The sequence below is a fragment of the Capricornis sumatraensis genome, chromosome 12 (genome assembly GCF_032405125.1).
Source record: "Capricornis sumatraensis isolate serow.1 chromosome 12, serow.2, whole genome shotgun sequence".
NCBI lineage: Eukaryota > Metazoa > Chordata > Mammalia > Artiodactyla > Bovidae > Capricornis > Capricornis sumatraensis.
Genome location: NC_091080.1, coordinates 30,505,762 through 30,531,437, shown reverse-complemented (window position 1 = coordinate 30,531,437; position 25,676 = coordinate 30,505,762). Strand labels below are relative to the sequence as shown.

Below are 25,676 nucleotides of genomic sequence, written 5' to 3'. Positions count from 1 at the left end.
ATACAGTCAAGTCTCCATGTGTTTGGAAAGGATACCAGAGCATTAAGCATTAGGTGTACAACATTTGCTTCCCAGGGGGCGCTAGCAGTAAAGAACCTGCCTGCCAATGCAGGAAGACATAAGAGACATGGGTTCCATCCCTGGGTTGGGAAGATCCACTTACACCATTTAGAATTTCCCAGGGTTACTGTAGTGCCTTCCCCCACAAAGGTTCCCTATAAGCACTCCTTTGGTTTGCTTATTTCATTGGCTTATTCATCACTTGGTTCATTCATTTAACATTTATGGAACCCTTTCTTCACCAGGTACTTCCTCTAATGGACACATCAAGCCCTGGCTGGTGAGGCATCCTGCTAACTGTTGCGCTGGTGGGGTGGCCAGGAGGCGATCGTCTTGCTGCTGGAGACAGAGGGAAGAACAATCTGGGGGGAGGGGTGAACCCCATGTTCTGTCAGAGCTTCCTAGGCCTGTGGTTTGGGGTGGGGTGAGGCACATAGTTGGACCATCACTGCCGGTGTCATGCTGCCTTTTGGACCCCTCCTTGGGCCACATCCACCCAGAAGCCCACACACCCCGAGTGGGTCAGTTCCCCTCCCCATATCCTCTAGCAGAACATCGGATTCCAAGTGTGAAGTTGACTATTTGCCTTCGCAACCTTCTCCCATGGGGTGAAAAGTTTGCCGGCCACACTACTTAAGGAATGTTCTGCATATTTTATCAGATAACCTGATAAAAACCCTATTCTTACTCATAATGGCTCTCTTTTCATTTAAGTTGTATGACGATCCAAGGGAAATCAAGGAAAATTTAAGTCTACTGTGACTTGGAGGGCAAGATTCATCTAGCATCTAGTCCTGTCTCCACATACATGCCTCACAATGTCCACTAGGGTGTTAGGCACAGGGCCATCATGCCGTCGGGAACATTTGAGAAGAATGATGTTTTTGTAGGAACCACTGTTTCAATCGGTTCACATGATGAAAGGTGATTTTCTTGGTAGTTAAGATGTTTCAAGTGGGTTGACGGGTACATTTTATCACAGGCACCTATGATAACATGATCTTAATTTTGCTGGAGCAAAACCTGTCTGAATTTTCATTGGAACCCTGACTCTTAAATTTCTCACTTGGGAACATTTGTGTGTGTGAGCTCAGTCGTGTCCAACTCTTTGTGACCCCATGGGCTGTAACCTGCCAGGCTACTCTGTCCATGGAATTTTCCAGGCAAGAATACTGGAATGGGTTGCCATTTCCTTCTTCAGGGGATGTTCCCAGCCCAGGGATTGAACCTGCTTCTCCTGCATCAGCAGGTGGATTCTTTACCACTGCACCACTTGGGAAACCCATTTCGGGAACATTTAGCTCAGTCTGTTGTTGCCTCTTTGTCCTTCACTCATTCATCCACATGTTTCTTGAGCAATCACAATGTACCAGGCACTGGGAGACAAGGAAGCTGGCACCATGACTGCTACACAGTCCATGACTAGTGCCCCCTTAGAGTATATGACCTGCACAGCCACAGGCAGCGGCCATAAAGAACCAAGAGCCACAAATAAGAACCTCATAACTTAGCTGGGAAACACAGACATAAAAGATTAAAATTCCATCTGACATAAGTCTATAGGAAATGCGGTACAGGAGCATCTTTGACGCGGGAGGATTCTAAAGTCACAATGACATAAACATTTACTATAGACGACCTACCACTGAAAGTCCCTTGAATTTCCAAGATGGAACTGGAAGGTCCTGACTTGCAACAAGACCACACAGCCAGATAGATGTTCCTTTGGTTGACTAGTAAATGAAATAAAGGCTTGCGGCACGGCTGTTATAAGAGTCTTGTATCATTTAAAACACTAGACCCCTGCTCAGTAGGCTGTGTCTTTCATCTACAGGAGGCTTCTGGAACTAATGTAATGATGACTAATGTAACAGCAAAGTGAAGTCTCGGTACTCCCACGATCATGGAGTTGAATGGTGGGTGGAATTATTCACGCTGTCTCTCTCTCTCTCTGTGGTTGAACATGTATTCCCAAACTGATACGAGTTAAGTATGAGCATGATGCGATTTTAATTTACTATCATGCCACAAAGGAAGGAGCAATTTTTTTCTCCACAGGGCCTCTGAGAAGGCTTTCTGGAAGAGGCTCCAGGTGAATTGGGTTTTGATAGGTCAACAACATCTCACAATAACCCCAAATGCGGGGGAGATCACTGCAGGAAGAGGGAAGACTGTTTATGAAGGCACAGATCAGTATGAAAAACAAGCACATTTGGAAGTGGGTGGTGAGTAACTCTGAAACACGGCAACAGATGCAGAAGGAAAAATGGATGGGAGCCAAGTTGTACAGGGCTTCAGCTCAATTTGGGAGTGATAAGGGGTCAGTGAAAGTTTTAATAAAGGGATGTTGGAGTCAAGTCAGGGGAGGTTGGCTGCAGGCAAAGTAAGAAGTTAGAAAATGAGTGATGAGCCTAGTAAGAGATAACAAAGATGTGGGAAATTACATTACGGGCCCTGGTTCTTTATTCTCTCTTGTCACCTTTCTCTCTGCCATGTGGCTTTATACTTCCTTCCACTAAATGGTTAAAGTGCATTCCCTACCCTTTGACTTTGAATGAGACCATATGGCTAGCTTTGGCCAATAGAAACACACAACAGTGGCATGTGTTTTGGCTTGCCTTCCTGTGCTTCTGACATTTCCACGGGAAGAACACGCTTGGGCCAGCCCACTGGAGCCAGAAGGGAGGATGAGAGCTATGTGGAGCAGACCCAGCCTAGCTGAGCCTGGCCGCCATCAGCCAGGACCGGACACCCAAAGACATGTGGTAAGAGCCACCCAACTGAGCTTGGTCTGGATCAGCTGACCCAAGCCACTGTTTGGGGATTGTTGTTACACAGCGATACTTACAGCTACAGGCAGAGTCAGTGGGTATACAGAAGAGGCATAGTCTTAGGCTATTTGGGAAGCACAGGGAGTCCAGGGCCTGGGGATGGGGGCAGGAAAAGCAGGAGAGGAGCTGACCTTGATGTTTCTGGCATAAGCAACTTGTCTGATACTGATGTTTAACTGAGGTAGAAAACAGGAAGAACGGCAGGTTTGTGGGGAAAGATGAGCTCTCCTTTGGCCAGGCTGGCTTGAGATGCCCCAGTGACTTCCAGGAGGGATGTGTTGTTGGCAGTGGACCTGCATGTTGCTGAGGTGATGGGCTGAACTCAAGGATGGACCAGTTATCTTTGGGCCACATTCCCTTTCATGCAGTTACCTCTTAAGTGTGTGCCCATATTGAAAGAATCGGACGTGACTTAGTGACCAAACACCAACATATTGATTTGAACTGATGAAAATTCACCTGGACAGCTTTAAAAACAATCAGAATTCATGGGTGATTCTGGTCTTTTCTGTGCATGCTCCTTCTGCTCACCTGGCTACTTTCTGTTTCACTGAACATGAGCACCACTATCAACAGAAGTGTAGCTGACGCAAAAGTAGTGAAAACACAGACCAGTGACATTTCCCACCAGTCAGGAGCTTCAGTGGTGGCAGGAGGAGACACCACGGTCACCGGCAATGCCTATTTCACTTTTCCACGGTGTCCTCATCACCCACCAGTGGAGATACGTGATTCACTAAACAGTAATGGATGCTCACTATAAACGGAAAAGAAGGGCTTTGAATAATTTGGGGATGAAGACACTCACTTGAGAAGATTATTAATGGTTTCTATGAGGGAAAGAACAGATGGGGTAGGAAGAATGTTTGGGAAAAGAAGTGGTCAGAGTATCAGACTGTCCCAATAAGATCCTGACCCCATCATACTCAGGGTGTGCACGCGGCCATGGATGTGGGGTGAAGTTGTTGGCTAACACACAAGTGACATTCAGCGTGGGCTGGCACCTTCTCAACATTCTATATGTATGAACTCATGGAATCCTCATAAACAACCCCAAAAGGAAGAGGTGTGACTCTAGTCCTCATTTTATTATTATTTAAAAAATGTATTTATTTTAATGGGAGGCTAATTACTTTACAATATTGTGATGGTTTTGCCATACATTGACATGAATCAGCCATGGGTACATGTGCTCCCCATCCTGAATCCCCCTCCCACCTCCCTCCCTTCCCACCTCCCTCCCCATCCCATCCCTCTGGGACAACCCAACCAGCTTTGAGTGCCCTGCTTCATGCATTGAACTTGACTGGTCATCTTTTACATATTGTAATATACATGTTTCAATGCTATTCTCTCATATCATCCCAGCCTCACCTTTTCCTACATAGGCCAAAAGTCTGTTCTTTACATCTGTCCCTTTTTTGCTGTCTTACATATAGGGTCATTGTTACTGTCTTCCTAAATTCCATATATATGCATTAATATACTGTATTGGTGTTTCTCTTTCTGACTTACTTCACTCTGTATAATAGGTTCCAGTTTCATCCACCTCATTAGAACTGAGTCAAATGCATTCATTTTTTTTTAGCTGAGAAATATTCCATTGTGTATATGTACCTAGACTGTGTGGATCACAACAAACTGTGGGAAATTCTGAAAGACATGGGAATACCAGACCACCTGACCTGCCTCTTGAGAAACCTGTGATCAGCTCAGGAGGCAACAATTAGAACTGGACATGGAACAAATTGGTTCCAAATAGGGAAAGGAGTATGTCAAGGCTGTATACTGTCACCCTGCTTATTTAACTTATATGCAGAGTATATCATGCAAAATGCTGGGCTGGAAGAAGCACAAGCTGGAATCAAGATTGCCAGAAGAAATATCAATAACCTCAGAAATGCAATGACACCACCCTTATGGCAGAAAGCGAAGAAGAACCAAAGAGCCTCTTGATGAAAGTGAAAGAGGAGAGTGAAAAACTTGGCTTAAAGCTCAACATTCAGAAAACGAAGATCATGGCATCTGGTCCCATCACTTCATGGCAAGTAGATGGGGAAACAGCAGAAACAGTGTCAGACTTTATTTTGGGGGGCTCCAAAATCACTGCAGATGGTGACTGCAGCCATGAAATTAAAAGACGCTTACTCCTTGGAAGAAAAGTTATGACCAACCTAGAGAGCATATTCAAAAGCAGAGACATTACTTTGCCGACTAAGGTCCATCTGGTCAAGGCTATGGTTTTTCCTGCGGTCATGTATGAATGTGAAAGTTGGACTGTGAAGAAGGCTGAGTGCCAAAGAATTGATGCTTTTGAACTGTGGTGTTGGAGAAGACTCTTGAGAGTCCCTTGGACTGCAAGGAGATCCAACCAGTCCATTCTGAAGGAGATCAACCCTGGGATTTCTTTGGAAGGACTGATGCTAAAGCTGAAGCTCCAGTACTTTGGCCACCTCATGTGAAGAGTTGACTCACTGGAAAAGACTCTGATGCTGGGAGGGATTGGGGGCAGGAGGAGAAGGGGATGACCAAGGATGAGATGGCTGGATGGCATCATGGACTAGATGGACATGAGTCTGAGTGAACTCCAGGAGATGGTGATGGACAGGGAGGCCTGGTGTGATGCAATTCATGGGGTCGCAAAGAGTCGGACACGAGTTAGCGACTGAACTGAACTGACACCTTTTCATGTGTTTGTTAGCCATCTATATGTCTTCTTTGGAGAAATGTCTGTTTAGTTCATTGGCCCATTTTTTGAGTGGGTCATTTATTTTTCTGGTATTGAGCTGCATGAGCTGCTTGTGTATTTTGGAGATTAATTCCTTGTCAGTTGTTTTATTTGCTATTATTTTCTCCCATTCTGAAGGCTGCCTTTTCATGTTGCTTATAGTTTCCTTCGTTGTGCAACAGCTTTTAAGTTTAATTAGGTCACATTTGTTTGTTTTTATTTCCATTACTCTGGGAGGTGGGTCATAGAGGATCTTGATGTGATTTATGTCAGAGTGTTCTGCCTATGTTTTCCTCTAAGAGTTTTATAGTTTCTGGTCTTATGTTTAGATCTTTAATCCATTTTGAGATTACTTTTGTGTATGGTGTTATAAAAAGTTAGATCTAGTTTCATTCTTTTACAGGTGGTTGACCAGTTTTCCCAGCATCACTTGTTAAAGAGATTGTCTTTTCTCTATTGTATATTTTTGCCTCTTTTATCAAAGATAAGGTGTCCATAGGTGCATGGATTTATCTCTGGGCTTTCTATTTTGTTCCATTGATCTATATTTCTGTCTTTGTGCCAGTACCATACTGTCTTGATGACTGTGGCTTTGTAGTAGAGCCTGAAGTCAGGCAGGTTAATTCCTCCAGTTCCATTGTACTTTCTCAAGATTGCTTTGGCTCTTCAAGGTTTTTTGTATTTCCATACAAATTGTGAAATTATTTGTTCTAGTTCTGTGAAAAGTACCATTGGTAGCTTGACAGGTATTGTGTTGGATCTATGGACTGCTTTGGGTAGTATATTCATTTTCACTATATTTATTCTTCCAATCCACAAACATGGTATATTTCTCCATCTATTTGTGTCATCTTTAATTTCTTTCAACAGTGTTTTATAGTTTTCTATATATAGGTCTTTTGTTTCTTTAGGTAAATTTATTCCTAGGTATCTTATTCTTTTTGTTGCAATGGTGAATGAGATTGTTTCCTTAATTTCTCTTTCTGTTTTCTCATTGTTAGTGTATAGGAATGCAAAGGGTTTCTGTGTTTTAATTTTATATCCTGCAACTTGACTATATTCATTGATTAGCTCTAGTAATTTTCTAGTGGTGTCTTCAGGGTTTTCTATGTAGAGGATCATGTCATCTGCAAACAGTGAGAGTTTTACTTCTTCTTTTCCAATATGGATTCTTTTTCTTTTTTTTTTCTCTGATTGCTGTGGCTAGGACTTCCAAAACTATGCTGAATAGTAGTGGTGAGAGTAGGCATTTTTTAATATTATTTTTTAAAATTTATTTTTAATTGAAGGATAATTGCTTTACTATAATGTGTTGGTTTCTGCCATACATCAACATGAGTCAGCCATAGGTATACATATGTCCACTCCCTCTTAAGCCTCCATTCCCACCTCCCAATCCATCCCACCCCTCTAGGTTGTCACAGAGCACTGGTTTGAGCTGAGTCAAACAGCAAATTCCCACTGGTGATCTATTTTACATACGCCAGTGTATATGTTCCCATGCTACTCTCTCAATTCACCCCACCCACCCCTTTCCTCACTGGGTCCACAAGTCTGTTCTGTATGTCTGCATCTCCACTGCTGCCCTGCAAATAAGTTCGTAAGTAACATATTTCTAGATTCTATTTACATGCGTTAATATATATTTGCCTTTTTCCTTCTGATCTACTTCACTCTGTATATGGGCTCTAGGTCCGTCCACCTCATTAGAACTGACTCAAATGCGTTCCTTTTTATAGCTGAGTAATATTCCATTGTGTATATGTAACCACAACTTCTTTATCCAGTCATCTGTTGATAGGCGTCTAGGTGGTTTCCACATCCTATGTGTGTGCGTGTACATGTGCATTCAGTCGTGTCTGACTCTTTGCAACCCCATGGACTATAGCCCACCAGGCTCCTCTGTCCATGGAATTTTCCAGGAAGAATACTGGAGTGGGTTGCCGTTCCCTTCTCCAGGGGATCTTCCCAACCCAGGGATTGACTGTGTCTCCTGCATCTCCTGCACTGGCAGGTGGATTCTTTACCACTGTGCCACCTGGGAAGCTCTTCCATAACCTAGTTATTATAAACAGTGCTGCAATGAACATTGGGGTAGGTGTGTCTTTTTCAATTATGATTTTTCTCAGGGTATATATGCCCAGTAGTGGGATTGCTGGGTCACATGGTAGTTTTATTTCTAGTTGTTTTTTTTTTAAGGAATCTCCATACTGTTTTCCATAGTGGTTATTATCAATTTGAATTCCCACCAACAGTCCTAGAGCAGGAAGCTGAGGCACGAAGAGGTGGAGGAAACTGCCAAGGGCACAGAGGCAGGGAGTGAGAGGGCAGGCACTTGGCCGTGGCATCTGAGGTCTGTGGGTGCCATCCCCCTGAGGTTCTGCAAAAGGACTCGCCTCCCAGCTGAAGGGGCAGCTGTCACTCTCCAGCCCTTTCTGGCCACACTGCTGCCACTTCCCTCTTCTGCTCGCCTGCCTGCTCCTCGGCCCCAGTCCTAGCTGTATTTTGTGGCCACACATTTACATCTCTTCCTTCTGGCCCTGGGTCTCTGAGGGAGAATGCCCCAGAAACCACCTCCCTGAGGGTGCATGCCCCGGTCTCTACATCTGAGCACTGTCTTCAAGGGGAACTGGATCAAGCCAGCACTGCAGGTGGGCGTGACAGGCACAGAAGAGCAGAAGAGCAACACTGGGGAAGCAGCTGGTATGAGAGGGGGAAGGTAACTTCTGAGTCTCCAAGACAGAGTTGTCAGGGTGCCCAGCGTCGGGCCACCTCTACCAGCAGCACAAAGGTTTCCTGGGGAGCAGTAACAAAGGCCAGGCTGAAGCCTGCATGCCTGAGTGACTGTTTACAGCTCTGCAAAAAGGGCAAGATGCCCGGCCTCGGAACGGGGCTGAAAGGCATTCCACCAAGCCTGGCTTGCCCAGGCAGCGCAGGATGCAACCCTGATCGACCAAGCAATGAGGATGAAGACCTGACCCCTGTGCTCCCGTGAACCACAGAGACATCAGCAGCCAGTATCCTGTCCCCAAGAAGAGTTGGGGGAATAAGTGCTGATGTTAGGACACTCTGGCTATTGCCAGCCTGTGCCCACTGCCCGTGACCCCAAAATAAACAGGCTCCAAGGGGGACAGAACACAGCTCCAAACCACCATCGGGCACTGGTGTTACACACACCCCAGAGAAAACCTGCCTCCACAGAGGTAGATAGAAAACCAAGTATTGGAGGGGCAGGAAAGAAAATGTGAATAATTAATTGCCATGAAAGGCCTCTCCGCCTCCCTGGAGGAGCAGGGACGGCGTCACTGTAGGATATGCCTTTATCATATCTATTACACGGCCTCTCAAAGGCCCTCAGAGAACACCTGTTCAGTGAGGGAAGGACGCAGACCCAAGAGGCCAACGGGTGGACCCCCCGCCCCCTGCCAGGGCTGGAGAGAGATCGGAGCTGTTCACCAAGCTTTCCAACTGGCTTGTGCTTCCCAAGAGGACGAGGAAGATTGCTTCCTGTGTGATTCTATACAATTAGATTTTCCTTGGAGAATGGATAACACTGTTAGCAGCTGTAAGTAAAGCGCTGCACCAGGTCAGGCCTTTTATGAGGCAGAAAGAGTATTATTAGCTTGAGGATTTGTTCCCTTTACACCAATATTTTACTCTTTTGTATATTCCCCTGTTTTTGTCTTGTTAAGTTTAACAGAAAATAACTTACACGATAACAATAATGTATTGTGTTCTTATTGTTTGTCAGACACTATCTTAAAAGCCTCAAATATCTCATTTAAGGTTTACTTGGCTTTGATCCCTGGGTCAGGAAGATTCCCTGGAGAAGGCACCCACTCCAGTTTTCTTGCCTGGGAAATCCCATGGACCGAGGAGCCTGGCAGGCTATAGTCCATGGGGTTGCAAGAGTGCCACACAACTTAGCAACTAAACCAACCAACCAATTTTTAAAACACCACCATGATAAAGGTGAGGCAGGAGGTAGAGGCTCCCCAAACCCCACCTCCCAGCCCTGGGGTAAAGCGATTGGAGATTCATTCCCTGTGCATCAAAACTCAAAGACAAGAGCAGGACCTTTAAGGGAGGAGGCTGGGCCCTGCCCAGACCACATGTTTCTTTTCTTGAAGTCAGGAGACCTCCCTGACCACACATGAGCAGAAAAGGCTCCCTGGAGGCCAAAGGCGAGTGATGCCAGGGGATGTTCTCCACCCATATGCCTCTTCAGTAAAATCCATTTTGGCTAAGAGATGTGTGTGCACACATGGGGGGATCCTGAGATATACCAAATATGAACTGTGAACCAGGCAAATCAAAATGACCGGCCAAAGGAAACCCAGAAGAAATACCCCATAAAAGTAATTCAAACTGCCACGAGTTCAGCGACTCTCTCTCCCTGAGTCTGCCTGTGTGTGTGTTCACACGTACTGTACTCTTTTCCCTCTTAATGCTTTACTAGCTTCACTACTTTCTGTCTTTGTGGGAGTTCTTTCCTGCAAGGCCAAAGGGCCAGGGCCCTTGGCATTGATCATTGGTCTAGTGGCTAGGATGAGGTGCCGTCACCACTGCGAACTAGCCTCAATCTCTGGCTGGGAACCCAAGCCCCAAGATCAAAGGTATATCGTTTCTCTCCATCTTGCAGGTGAAATGTTAACTGACTTGCCAAAGGCCATTAGGCTGAGGAAGAACTGGGTCTCTATGTTCCTCAACATGTGCTTTTTATTTTTTGGGGGGTTGCATGCCATATGGCTTGTGGGATCTTAGTTCCCCATCCAGGGATCACATCCACAGCCCCTGCCATGGAAGAGCAGTCTTAACAGGACTGCTAGGGAAGTCACCTTGCCGCTTTTATTTTTAAGTAAATTTACTTATTTTCCCACACCACACAGCTGGTGGGACCTTGGCTCCCCGACCAGGGATCGAACCTGGACCCCCTGCAGGGGAAGCGCAGAGTCCTAACCACTGGACTGCCAGGGAAGTCCCACTTTTTCTTGCCTCTTGAGCCCACCAACCTTATGATCATCCTGCCCTGAACCGCAGCCTGCCTGGCCAGGCTCCATCAGGAGATGTGGTTGGGTACTTTTGCTGTGAATGGACTGACCGATGTGTCTGGGCAGCTTCTGGCAATCTCTGACCTGTGTGGGAGTCCTGAGTCTGGTGGAGGCACAGGCAGGGGGCTGAGTCCTCCTGCTTGTTGACAGATGACCTGATGCTGGGCCTCCCACTGGGTCATCTCAGTGCTGCCTGTGGCAGGACCCCTCACTGACACTCTCTGCATCCCAAGGCTTCACGCCAGCCTTGCCTGCACTGTCCCCTGCTGTCTGGTGTCCGCCAGCCTGGCCCTCCTTGCAGAACTGACAAACTGCTGTGTCCTCAAGACACTGACTTCCTAATAGCAGCTATGTCCAAGTGAAGGTCCAGATTACCTGTTCCAAAGGGAATGAATGCCCGGCCAAGTCTAAGGGCGTGACAAGGTCAGACACCCCCTTCTACAATTTCTGGGCAATGATTAATGTCTCTTGTCACTTTATCCACCGTTTATCACTGATAGTCTGCAATTCTGTGACAATGACTTGGGCTTCCCTGGTGGCTCAGCGGTAAAGAATCCGCCTGTGATGCATGAGCCACAGGAGACGTGGGTTCGATCCCTGGGAGGAAGATCCCCTGGAGGAAGGCATGGCAACCTTCTCCAGTACTGTTGCCTGGAGAACCCCCATGGACACAGGAGCCTAGTGACACAGTGCATAGTGTCACAATCAGTCAGACATGACTGAAGCGACTGAGCATGCGTGCATGCATGGCACTGACTTATTTAATCAAGGAATGTTTATGGAGCACCTACTATCTGCCAGAAGTGTCAGATACAGTGGTGAATAAAACAGTCTCTGCCTTCATAGAACTTATCATCTAGTTAGTGGGGGAGATAGACAATAAACAAATTAAGATGAAGTCAGGTACCTAAGTGCAATAGACACTTCACTGTACAAACTCATGTTCAATGTGGGTACTGCAAGGGTTTCCAAGGCAACAGCCATAACCCCGACCATCACCTAAATAAACTGTCCTGGACCATTCCAGGGCCCTAAGACCCACAGGGCCCCCACACAGCTCAGGAGGCCAACAGAGTCTGAACAAGGGCCCCTCCAGCTGCTGCAGGCTGCTTGCTTCAGGGAACCTGGCTCCAGAGTTTAGCTAGAGTCCCTCCAACCTCAAATGCAGGAGGTTGAATAAACTTATTTACATTTCTAAAGCCCCATTCTGAGGCACAACAGCGGCTTGGATACCTAATCTACTGACCAGACGCACATGACCAAGTGGCAGAAAACCCACAGAAAACGGTGGATCAGGTATGTAGGATCCACACACCCAGGGCATAGACTGACGTGTGAAGTAAGACTGGGTCAGAAAGCAGGAGGGAAAGAGACCCCAGAATGACAAGGAACACAAAACCCGCTGCGTTAAAGTGCCACAGGGGGCCAACCTCTCACCATTAAGCTGCCTGGTCTTTCCTGAATGCCAGAAATAAAAGCTGCCAGAAAGGAGCTTCCAAATTCCTTCCTGGGAGAATCTATTCATCCGAAATGTAATGAATAACCTGCCTTCAGCTCTGTTTTTTTCTTTCAGTTTTTCTTAAAGCCAGTTCTTCGAACTTCTGAACTAATTAAAAATTGAAGCAAACCCCTTTGTCTCTGACAACACTTAAAGCCCCAGACATTCTCAATTCTTAGTACTTTTATGATTCTGACAAGGCCTTTGGTTGGCCTGAAATTTTGAGCTGTGAAGAGAATAAGACTGGTCCCAGTGCCAGCCCCAAAATACAGTCAAAACGAGACACAGGGTTGGCAACAGTGGCAATCTGGTGGCAGTGGGGTACATATAGAATATTTAACATAGGGGATCCAAAATGCTTCTCCTCTCAGCCTGACTTCACAGAGCATGCATGCATGCTAAGTCGTTTCAGTGGTGTCCGACTCTCTGAGATCCTATGGACTATAGCCCAGCAGTCTCCTCTGTTCATGAGATTCTCTAGGCAAGAATACTGGAGTGGTTTGCTCTGCCCTCGTCCAAGGGATCTCCCAGACCCAGGGATCGAACCTGCATCTCTTAAGTCTCCTGCGTTGGCAGGCAGATTCTTTACCACTAGCACCACGGACTTTCCTGTAATTGAAGAATGGAATACAGGCTAGAATACCTAGTCTATCAACCAGACGCACATGGAAACCCATGGAAAATGGCGCATCGGGTGTGTACGATGAAACACACCCAGAGCATAGGCTAATGGGTGAAGTCAGAAAGCAGGAGGATAGCACAGTGGTAAAGAATCCACCTACCAATACAGGAGACTCGAGTTCGATCCCTGGGTTGGGAAGATCCCTTGGAGAAGGAAATGGCAACCCACTCCAGTATTCTTGCCTGGAAAATTCAATGGACAGAGGAGCCTGACTACTGTCCATAGGGTCGCAAAGAGTCGAACATGACTCAGCATGTATGCATATAGACTGAGGCAAAAAAAACCCCCTCTGTTTTCCTTTGACAGAGGAAAACACTAGGGCATCTTTCTGATCCTTGGGCTTTTGTAAGAGGTACGGCTTTGCTGTTACTGTATTTGACCAGTCTCTCAATTTTCCTCCTCTGTTGCAGAAACAATGTCAGGAATCTGAACATGTGATTCGTATTCTTAAGCTCATTCTAAAACTATTAAGAGAGAAATAATATAGAAAGCAAGGCAGATGCTTTAGACACATTGCATGTTTTTTTTTCATGTGGAACTGTGATGTCCACTTGACTTTCAAGGTATTTCTAAGCTTTGCTGTGAGACAAACCTCCAGATGGGGAGAAAAGGGGGAATCAAAGGCCAGACACCAACCAGCCAGGAAGGACCAAGTCACTTTAAATTCCGACACTGCTTGACTGCAATTCTGGAAGAGGGCCGGGAAGTTGATATGTGATTAGTCTGAGAAGCTTTAATTCAGCTAAAAACACTTAAGCATATCTGGCATAGTTATTCAAGTCCTGAGGACTTAATGATTTTGCAAGTTTATGAGAAGGTAAGACAGGTCTGATGCACACTAACATTCAATGCTTAGCAATAGTACTCGGGGGGCTTCCCTGGTGGTCCAGGGACTAAGACTCTGCACTCCCAATGCAGGGGGCCTGGGTTCAATCCCTAGTCAGGGAACTAAATTCCACATCACACAATGAAGACCCAGTGCAGCCAAAACAACAACAAAAAAAACCACAAAAAAAACAAAGGAGTGTTCGAGCAACTCCAACAATAAAAAAATTGTTTTAAAACGTACTAGACCATTTATGTATAAAAATTATACTGTTCAGAATGACCGCAGAGTCTCTAGTATTCCACACATGATCACTCTACTCAGTAACTGCCATTTTTTCTAGAACACATTGTATCTTGCCATTTCCATCAGTGGCACAGTTCCCCTGAGAGTGCCAGGACCTCAATAAAATTCTGAAGATTTGGAGGTGAGGCAGCAGGGCTTGCCAACAACACGATTGGAGGGTTAATCTTGTTTTAAGAAGTAAGGTGTATCCATCAAAGCCAAACAGACAAAAGAGGAAGATGTTAACCAAACCTATCCCCAGGATTTGTTCACCAAGACCGCTCAGCCTTACAATGGAGCTAGCAGGAAGAACCCTCATAATTACTGTAATTAAGATTTATTTTAAAAAGGGATTTGTCTGGCAGGATATTGAGAAATGAGACGGGCCATGATTAGTCGTTACAAGTCTAGGAAAAAAAAATACTATGGACGTGCATATAAAAGACATAGTGGATGGTCTTAGGAAAATCATTGATTAAATCTGGTTTTGCTCGTGGTCAAACTAGCAATACGGGAAATAGAGCCTGTGGACTCTTTTATTTATTTATTTTTTGCCCTAAAATTCAGTGAAACATTCAAAAGCTTTGCCAATTTGAATAGGATATTGATGTACTCCCGGTCCTTGTTTCCAAGTTTCCTTAGAAAAACATGTATGTTACAGCCCTTTGGAAGAACAAGCCTCCCGGGGGCAACTCAAAAATTAAAGATGGGGGAGGGATATCCTTGGTGGTCCAGTGGTTAAGACTCCATGTTCCCAATGCATAGGGGGCGGGTTAGCCTATGATCCCACAGGCCATGCGGATTGGCAAAAAAAAAAAACAAAAAAGATGGGGGAGGCATTTAGGTCTGCTCCCACCCACCGCCACCCGCCGGCATGTTTCAGATGACGTCAGACAATTCACCCAAGTTGACCAGTTAGTCAATGGCAGGTCGAGAAAGAGAAGAAACACATCCCAGCTCCTAGTCTGCGGTTCTGCCCGGTTCTGAAGTTCCCTTTCTTACTGATGCGCCCAAGGACTGCAAAGCAGGTAGAGACAGAGTCCCTTCCCGAGCTCACAACCTAATTAAGAAAGCAAGATGCTCACACGTGAGCAATATAAGAAAAACACAAACTGGGAGGTGGTAGGTTTAGGATGCTCTAGAGGATGAATTGCAGAGATAATAACCGAAGTTCTCCTCTTTTCCCGTTTTCTTAGTGCCTGTTTCCCTCCACCTGCAGAGTCCGGGCTGTTCCTTGCTTCAGGGAGTGTCGGGGCTGACGGACTCATTCATCACGCTTCTGAGTTTAGGTTGTTTTCCAATCACAGCAGAGCAAACAGCCTGGAAGCGCGAAGCTCTCTACTGTGAGGACTGGGGGGTTGGAGACGGAAGAGGCTTTCTGAGCCAAAAAGGGCTAAAAACCTAGAGCAGGGGGTTCACCTTGTGAACTGGAAGCCAAGAAGAATGTGTGGTGCTGTGGGCGTGGCTTTTCCCGCTCAGATGATGTCATGTTTGGGCTCCTGGGGGTAAGGAGAAGACGGGAAGGGACAGGACCGAAGCCTGGATGTCAGAAGGTTTCTCACGATGGATCACGTACTGAACTCCCAGGCTGAGCCCTGCGGGGTGGGACCCCCAGTGCAGACCTGTGCCTTCCCTTGCCAGGGGGTAAGGGCAGAGGCTCAGGAACGAAGTTCAGCTCTATTACAGAGATATACGGCAGTTCCACCTTTATACCTGAGCAGGTGACTGTGAAAAATTCCTACTCACTGTAACAGGAAGTTCATAGAGAGTTCTCAACAGACAGCAGAAAGTGTTACAATCCAACTGATAGGGACCCCCTCTAAACATGCCAGCCTACAGAAAGACCTCCAGCTTCTAAGTCTAGGTTATCTATGACTCACACATTTTAGCCTCACTAGGTTCAAGCCTGAGGCAGTGGAATATTAAAAATGGAATCACAGAGGAAGCCCATTGTCCCAGCAACAGACAAAAGAAAGACTTCTCACAATTATTCTTGTTACACAGAAGGAAAGAGAAGTCCTTCAAGCATTGGTTGCACAGCTCAGCCTCACTCCCTTTTGATATCAATAATAATGTCAGATGTCAGAGTGAGATTAAAAAAAGGGGGGAGTGAGAGCAGGTAAAATGTTTCTTCTCTTCCATAACCAGTGTATTATATAAAATTTGAAAGTTTAACAAATGTGGGGGGCTTCCCTGATGGCTCAAATGGAAAAGAATCTGCCTATAATGCAGGAGTTCCAGGTTCGATCCCTGGGTCAGGTAGATGCCCTGGAGAAGGGAATGGCAACCTGCTCCAGTATTCCTACCTGGAGAATCCCATGGACAGAGGAGCCTGGTGAGCTACAGTCCGCAGGTTTACAAAGAGTTGGACATACCTGAGCGACTAATGCTTTCACAACAAATCTGGAGGAAGGAGAGAAGGTTTACAAAGAAGAAAGAAGGAAGGACTAATGGGATCCTCTTTGCTTCCTTGGTCAATTCTGATTATAACCTTTAGTGGCTATGACCTGGCTTTTTACATACTGTTCCCCGAATATTCCCAACCTGTTATCCCCCCATCAACAATTTTGATGTTGAATAAAGATAGAAATTGGCTACTAGAGGGAAATTCCTTTTCATGAAGCCTGTGCAGGGTACTGATGGTGTTTGGGTATTGTTAATAATGCCTGAGGTTGGAGCAGGTGTATAATCAATATCATACATTTAATGAGAACCACAGAACAGACTCCAACTTATGGGCCTCCAAAAGCTGGGTCTCCCCGTTTACAATCTACTCTTTAGAGCACTTTTGCCCATTCTTACTGTGCACATGTGAGTATAGTGTGTGTGAGTAGCCATCTATACAGTTTTTTGTGCATAAAATCTCAATTTTTATAAGACCCTGGCACTCAAATCCATGCCCACAGGACAGTGAAATAGTTCTTCTGGAGAATAACCAAGCAAGAGCAATCAGAAGCTTTAGAAAGTAAATATTTGACAATTTCACTTGTAGGAATTTATCCTAAGGAAACAATGAAGGATATGCATAAACTTGTGGTATAAAAATATTCCTGCCAATGCTTATTATAATAGTGAAAAAGAGAAGAGGACCAACAATAGGGTACCAGTGAATGAAGTTTGGTGCAGAAAGAAATACAATGGAATACTGTACAGTTAAACTATTACAGAAGTAAGTTTGGTATATAAAGAAAGTTCGCAATATGCTTAGTGAGAAAATCAGACTATAAAACTCTCCAATACTACTTTTGGTAATAATATACATATATGTAGGAATATAGATGCCCAGAAAAAAATCTGTAAAGTCAGATACCAAATTATGACTTGTTTCTGGATGGTAGCATTCTGAGTTTTCTTCTTTTGGTAAGAAAAGCACCTGGCATGCTAGGGGAATGTGTAATGGCAGCTATTCACTTTTGTTCCTTCTCTTGGGATGGGGGTGGGGTCCCAACAACCGTGGCAGACCAGATGTCCCTGAAGTGTCACTTCAGCCCTTCAGGGAAAATCTGATCATGAGAACCCTGCCTCCATTTTTCTTTCACATCCTGGCTAGAAATTGACACCCTTTATATAGTTGAAATCACACAATTAAAACTTATCTTTGAAGCCAGAAGGACTACACGACAATTTTTTGGAAACGGATGTCCATGTAACAGACCATCAGAGGAATTATCCATATGGGATACTGAACTCAGACTCTGATTCCCTGATGAGTATCTTTGGTTATTGCTTTTCTCTTATCAACTGTCAAACAGTAATACTGTCTAGTTTTTCAGGTTCCCACTCAGAGGACTCTGAATATATAGATCCACACCATCAACTAACTAACGTTTAAAGTGCACTCACAATTTCAGCTCCAATAGGTTCATTCACCTCAGGTTTCATCTGCTAATTCCATGATCATATAGATAAAGCTGCTACTTGCTTCTCAAAAGAACCCCAGACAAATACCTCTAGCTAGCCTGATAAAGAACAGGTCCTCTGTTTTAAAATAAACTACGCTTAGAACTTCCCTTGGTGGTCCAGTGGTTAAGAATCTGCCTGCTAATGCAGAGGACATGGGTTTAATCCCTAGTCTGGAAAGATCCCACGTGCCATGGGGGAACTAAGCCTGTGTGCCACAACTACCAAAACCAGCACTTTAGAGTTGGTGCTCTACAAGAAGAGAGTAGCCACTGTTCCCCACAACTAGAGAAAGCCCACCCGCAGCAACAAAAACCCCGCACAGCCAAAAAATAAAACACGTTAATTAAAAAAAGCTATTCTTGGAGGAGGAATACAATTCTCTTCTTTTACACTATCCATAAAATAACTTAAATATTAAGTGGATAATTTTATCTAGATGTTATAGTTATACAAACCCTAGGGCCCACAGAGCGAGTGAAGTCACTCAGTCGTGTCCGACTCTTTGTGACCCCATAGATTGTAGGAGCCTACCATGCTCCTCTGTCCATGGGATTTTTCCAGGCAAGAGTACTGGAGTGGGTTGCCATTTCCTTGAATGTATCATTAAAAGTTAGCCTCTGAAAGTAAGAAACTTGGATCAATCAGGGATGATTAAGAGCAATCTTATTTATTGGGGGGAAGGGCTAGATCAGTGCTCTGCAAAATATAAGTACAAACAACTCACTTGGCTTAGGAGTTCAGGGGTGGGGCCTGGGATTCTACATTTCTAACAGAGTGATGCTGATGCAGGGGTCTGTGGACTACACTCTGAGTAGCAAGTTTTCCTGTTTGGTGATTTAATGTGCTATGCCAAGCCAAGAATACCTTGTCTGGGCAGCTGACAAAATGTGGAATGGGCAAATACCTGCACCAGCTGCATTTTATAGCTCTCAGCCTCTGCTCAGCTCCACCTGTGTGGCTGCAAGGCCCAGACCTGTCAAAAATGACACTCGCAGGGCTGCGGCATCTGTATTAGTGTTCCCTACAAGCTACGTGCTAAATGGCTCTGGCCCTAAAAGGAAGGCCCAGGAGCACAGCAGCTGTCTCAAACACGAAGCCACAGATGCCCCAGGGAAAGCCTCAGTGTTGGGGGCCCTGGGAAGAGGCCACAAGCACCAGGGCCTTTCTCCATAGGCAGGAGAGCCAGTTCCTAACTGGAGTGAGACCAGTGCATCCCCAGGAGGAGAGAGGACGTCTTGAGGGCTCTTTCCCACACGGCTGCAGGAGCTGGCAGTGGATGGCCCAGATGCCCCATGCTAGGGAATGCAATAGGTATTTCTGAGTAAAAGCAGTAATCCTACTCTTCGGAAGGCAGAGCCACAAGGCAGGACAGACTGGACAAGAAAATCAGACTGATCTGTCTACATGCACAACATCTTAATGGCTTCTGATTGGTCTCTGTGACCACGAGCACAGATGAGGAAGGGCTGCATCATCAGTGGTAACGTCACAGAGCCTGTCCAGGGCTGAGGCATCATTCCAGTTGTGCAGTAGCTCACCGCAACCTCCATGAGGGCAGCTCTGCATGTGAACCTAACTGTTAGGCCAGAACAGGTTCTCACGCAGAATAAAAATGGAAGGAGTTGTTTGGGGTTCATTTGCTGGAGGTTGCACACTCAAGCCTTCCTAGCACACAAACCCTGACTGTTCTGCACTGAAAATATATACACATGTCCCCAGTGCATTCATTTGTTTTATGTCAACTGTATATCAACTGTATGTATACAACAGTATGTCGGACAGCATCACTAGTATTAACATCAATAAGCCCTTTGGAATCCGAGGAAGTAGAAAATGAAAGAAAGCAGTGGTGGACGTGAACTGAGATACTTAAGATACCTGTCAGGTTGGTTTTTAAAGACCGTGTTACGGTCTTTGACTATAACTAACTTTGACTTAAAGGCAATATTCTAAATTAGAGAAAATCGGTGACTTTTCTTTTGGTGCTTTTACTGCATTAGGAATGTGAAGCTGGGGATGGAATAGGTGGATTTTTTAGTCTTTTGGCAAGCCTGTGTATATTGCTGATTCCACACTGATCACAGAATTAAGCAACTTCAATGGCTGAAGTTGTTCTTCATAAGGATTAATACATAGGTTGGAGTTCTGCTTAGATCTTATGGAATAAGATTCTGGAAGATATTTGTTCTGAAATCATAATGGGGAAAGAATTGTACACAGAAAACAAAATTAAGACATTTACAAATGGATCAAAGTGAAACTGACTCCCATCACCTCTTCCAAAACACTGATCTTCCTGTTTCTGGATGTGTGTGATAAAAACTGGCTGTAAAATGAGCACACTCTGTCAATAAGTTATCTTCTCTTCTAATAAAAACAGAAAGAAAATAATGAATATTTCATATCCTAAGTCTGAATTTAGCTCTGGATATAGGGACACAAATCATATACACAAATATTCCCCACCATTGGTGAGTCCTACAGGACAAAACCATAATTTTCTAGGTGCTGCTGCTTTAAAAGCTCCTTACATTCTTTCATTAATTAAATCACAATGGGCTTATCTTTCCCTCCATGCTGAGGGGAGGCACAGATGTAGCCAGAGACAAAATCAAAATGTATTATGCTTCCGTATCCTGAAATAGCATGGAAATGATGACACCACTGAGAAATGAAAAGAAAAAGACAGCATTTAGAAAGATGAGTCTGTGAACAAAGGCAGCCTTGGGAAGGGATGGGATGTCCTCCCATCAGAACAGCGAGGCAGGCTTGACAAGCCCCAAGGTGGCTCTCGACCAGCTACAGTGCCTTGCAATTAACCAAGTGAATTGAAAGAAAGTGAAAGTGAAGTCGCTCAGTCGTGTCCGACTGTTTTCGACCCCATGTACTGTAGCCCACCAGGCTCCTCCGTCCATGGGATGCTCCAGGCAAGAGTACTGGAGTGGGTTGCTATTTAATCAAGATAGCCCGATTTTTTCCATTTAAAAAGCACCTGCGGGGGCAGGGCACAGCCTTCGAAAGGATGACAGAGCTCGAGGACATGACATAAACTGATGAGAACCAAATGGGTTCAAGATGGGTGGACAAGTTGACTTCCACTAGACCTTGAGCCTCAGTAAATGCTCATCGTAACACACCAGCAAGCTAAGTGACACACTCAGGCACCATGACAGTTTCAAGGCTGACCATCAAAGACCAAAAAGTGGGCAGTGGCCCAATTCCTGGAAATCCCACCCCTTCTCCCAAATAGTTGGAATAATCTGCCCCGCTCATTAGCTTATGAAAATTGCCCAGTCTATAATAGCTTAGGGGCTTCCCTGGTAGCTCAGCTGGTAAAGAATTCAAATGTAATGCAGGACACTGCCTGAAGCATAGGAGACCCAGGTTTGATCCCTGGGTCTGGAAGATCCCTTGGAGAAGGACATGGAAACCCACTCCAGTATTCTTGCCTGGAAATACCATGGAGAGAAGAGCCTCGTGGGCTACAGTCCATGAGGTCGCAAGAATAAGACACAACTTAGAGATTAAACCACAACATAAAAGCTAACCCCACCATAGTTTGAGGTCTCTCTTGCCTTCTGAGATGGCCCATACTCTGTTTGTGGAGTGCGTTTCTCTCTAAATTTACTTCTTACCTATCAAAACAAAACCCCAAGCAAACACCTGCAATCTACTGACCATTTTTCCTTGAGACGAGAATGTGTCCAGAGGCCCTCAGCAGCAGCTGGGCCTCTTTGAGGCTGCCCTCAACGGCCAGTCACAGACACCATGGCCCCAGGAAAACCGAGGGGACAGGAGCTCAGGACCATCAGGGAGAATGTGGGTGGGAAACAGGGAAGCTACCTGACTCACTAGAAGGGCAGGGCAGGAAGCAAGGGACAGAGAGCGGAGAGAAACTGGCGGGCAGGAATCGAGGGGCGCAGGCAGGGGCCAGGGAAGATGGGGGGAAAACGGGTGAAAACAGGTTCAGTGGCTCCCGCCCACCCATACATGTGCCTTTTTTGCACAGCTTACTACACGCTCCCGGGCTCAGATGAGCAGAACGCACTGCTCAAGGCCATTTCTCCATAATTTCAGACACAGAGGATTCCTCAGGGCACTGCCAAGCACCTTCTTGATCACGTCAACTGATCTTTTGCCATGTGTGCTTTGGAAAGTCTGAAAGAGCATAAAACTGCCAGGCATTCCTGCTGTCACAGGCAGTTGATAAGAGCCAGGTGAAGAGTTAATGACTCTACTTGAGTTTCAAGAAAAAACAGTCTTAGGCACAATTAGGAGGGCAAAGAGAGAAGGATTTTGAAGAAGAGTCTTACACAGAGAGAACTCATGAATTCTTTGGCTACCTCCTACCGGCATTATCCTGTAGCTCAAAGTCCCCAAGAAATGTTATACTGTCCTGAAAATATCATTTTCCAACTCCCAGCATCTTCTAAGAGGAATTCTCCAAGTATGGTTATAATCTTTATTGGAATGGAAATATTCAATCACACATCACGGGAAGTGCAGTTGATTTTTTTTCCCCTTGGCATAATGATTGTTTTTATTTTATCCCATTTATAAAATTTCCTCTTTTTATTTAAATCCCTTAAGAATGCAAACTGTACACAGTGGCTTGATGACCTTCTAGCCAGGCTGCTGGAAAAAAACAACCTAAAATTCTGAGAAGGTGAAAGTGTTAGTTGCTCGGACATGTCCAATTCTGCGACCCCATGGACTGTAGCCTGCCAGGCTCCTCCGTCCATGGGATTCTCCAGGCAAGAATACTGGAGTGGGTTGCATTCCCACCTCCAGGAGATTTTCCCAACCCACGTTCCCTGCATTGCAAGCAGATTCTTTACCTCCTGAGTCACCAGGGAAGCCCAAAATTCTGAGAGTATAAATTAAATTCAACTTCCTAAGGAAGCATCATGATTTATTGAGATCTCCTGAATGCTCAGCATGTGTACAGTTTTTGCAGAAACAAATGAAAAGCCTTTTTGGCCATCAGTCTAAAAAGGGCAAATGGACCAGATGCAACAAGGATAAAATTCATCTACACAAAACCGAAACATCCGCTAAAGAAGCCCCTGAGCCACTCTCCTGAGTTGAAAGTGAGACTGGACACAGTCAAAGGAAATGCAATCCTTTAATCCCGGACATGGCGGAAAAACAAGACGCCCAGCATGGAGAAGGGAATGGCAACCCACTCCAGTATTCTTGCCAGGAGAACCCTGTGGACAGAGGAGCCTGGCGGACTCTTTCTGAAAATCGGACTCTGATTTTCAAATCGTCAGACATGACTTAGTAGCTAAACAACAACTCTATAGCACAGGGAACTATATTCAATATTCTGTGACAAATCATAATGGAAAATATTTAAAAAGAATAATGTATATATGTATGTATCTGAATCACTTTATTGTACAGCAGAAATTAACACAACACTATAAATCAACTATATTTCAATGACATTTTTTAAAAGATAAAAAAAAAGAAGATGCCCAATGATATGTCCTCTCCTTTTCCCCTCCCCTATCCACTTATTTGAGGGGAGGGAGATAAAAAGAAGCAACTGCCCTTCACCACAATGTCTCTAGTGACTGAGACGCAGCTCATGGAAGCTCAAACTGGCCTGAACAGCCCTCACTTCAGGGTTAGTGATATCATCCACGAGAGAGGATGCCCACCCTCTGGACTCTTATTCCAGGACGAAGAAAAAGGGTACAGAGTCCTTGAGTCTTAACACTGTCTTTCCTCCCTCCCTTCTTCTCTCTCTTTAGTGGAGTTTCTAAGACAGGCGCATCCGAGCATCCCAGAGCTCTTGGGGAGGTCCTTAGGGGCCATTCAGCCCAACCGCCTCATTCTACAGAAGGGGAAACCGAGGCTCAGAGAGGGGAGATGACTTTCCCGAGAGCACACAGCTAATTCATGGCAGAACCAGGACTAGGACAGCGGGACCCCACATCACCGCTTTGGTCCTTTTTCTTGGGGCCGACCTTTCTTCTACCACCATCAGGGCAGGCAGCGTGAGGAAGCAGCCTCTGCATTCTAAGAAGAAAACTGGCGGCCAAACAGAGTGGTATTCTTGGAGGAAGCTCTCCCAACCACCCCAGTAATGACAAAACCCAACCCTGGACAGACACAGTCCAACCCCAGCTCATCCCAAGGAAGCATTTACACCTCTGTGAACTCAGGATCAAACAGCTAAAGGCACATCACGTGGATATTTGGTTAAGAACCACCTGCAGATGCAAAGAAATCCATTTCCTAAAAGTGACCAGTTAGTACCAGTGCTCCAACCCTGATCAGGAATCAGGAATCATTCAGAAACAAGCCATCCAGTGGACAGAGGCTGACGAACAGCAGCAGAATGGCTGACAGGCAGGAGGTGCTTCCATGACCAACATGCAGGAACTGGGACTGACTGGTGAGCCCTCTGGGTCACACAGAGGATGCTGCCACCAAGCTGGCCATGAGAGGGGGAGTGACCCCGCTACTGAGCCATTCAGGAGGAAGGGGAAAATCATTAACCTTCCTTCTGCTCAGTCTTCTGACTGACTATCCAGTTTGTGAGGAAATGCTATTTTTAACATCAATTTGAAAAATACTTTTTACAATTGCAGCACAATTGAACCTATGTTTTAAAGGATAGACTTAAGACTCTAGATTTAACATGATTTTTTACTTTTCAGAAAGGGTCCAGCCTGTTACCTTTGACTTGATGCATAAGGGGCCTTCTGTGTATAGGTGTGCCCAGGACCGATGCTCCTAGCTGGGAGGAAAGGCAGTTCAGGCAACATAAAGGACAAACACATCCAGAGGCCCACCAGTATCCCTTCATCTCTTCTTGCTGCCCAGAACAATGATGTGATGGCTGTGGCAGAGGCAGCTATTTTGTAACTCTGAGGCAATTCTGAGGATGGAAGTCAAAATCCAAGGACTGCATAACAGACCTGCATTGCTTCCTCCAGACTTTTTTTCTTAATTAGAGGAAAACACTTTGCTGACAAAGGTCCATGTAGTCAAAGCTGTGATTTTCCAATAGTCATGGATGAATATAAGAGTTGGACCATAAAGTAGGTCCAAAGAATTGGTGCTTTCTAATTGTGGTGCTGGAGAAGACTCTTGAGAGTAGCTTGGAGGAGGTCAATCCAGTCAATTCTAAAGGAAATCAACCCTGAATATTCTTTGGAAGGACTGATGCTGAAGCTGAATTTTCAATACTTTGGCCACCTGATGTGAAGAGCCAACTTATTGGAAAAGCCCCTAATACTGGGAAAGATTGAGGGCAGGAGGAAAAGGGGGCGACAGAAGATGAGACGGTTGGATGGCATCACTGACTCAATGGACATGAGTTTGAGCAAACTCCAGGAGATAGTGAAGGGCAGGGAAGCTTGGTGTGGTGCAGTTCATGGGGTCACAAAGAGTCAAACATGACTTAGCAACTGATCAACAACAACAGAGGAAAAGAAAAGCACACTTAAGTCTTTATTTTTCTCTATTACTGGTAGTCAAATACATTTACTAATTGAAATACAAAACGCATGTATACACCCTCACTCACCAAGAGGCCCCAACACTGAAGAATAAGGCAGTAATCGCCAAATATTTAAAGAGAAAAGGAACAATAAAAGGTTATTGATCCCAACTGCACCAAGAAAAATTCCAACTCAGAGATCGCAATTAAAATAATGGAGAGAAAAACATCCCAAACCAAATTACCGGTTTCACTGACAAGAGAGGTGCTTTGTTGTGACCCAGAGGACTGATTTGAGAGCTACAAATTGAACAAAGGTTTCAGGCAAGTATTTTAGAAAAATCATTCTTAAAGAA

General features: G+C 45.2%; 1 protein-coding gene across 1 annotated transcript in view; it reads right to left on the bottom strand.

Annotated features, from left to right (window-relative positions):
• The window catches only part of FAM124A (family with sequence similarity 124 member A), a 118,237-nt gene that overhangs the window by 81,037 nt on the left and 11,524 nt on the right, over positions 1-25,676 (bottom strand). The gene's annotated exons all lie outside the window — the stretch shown is intronic.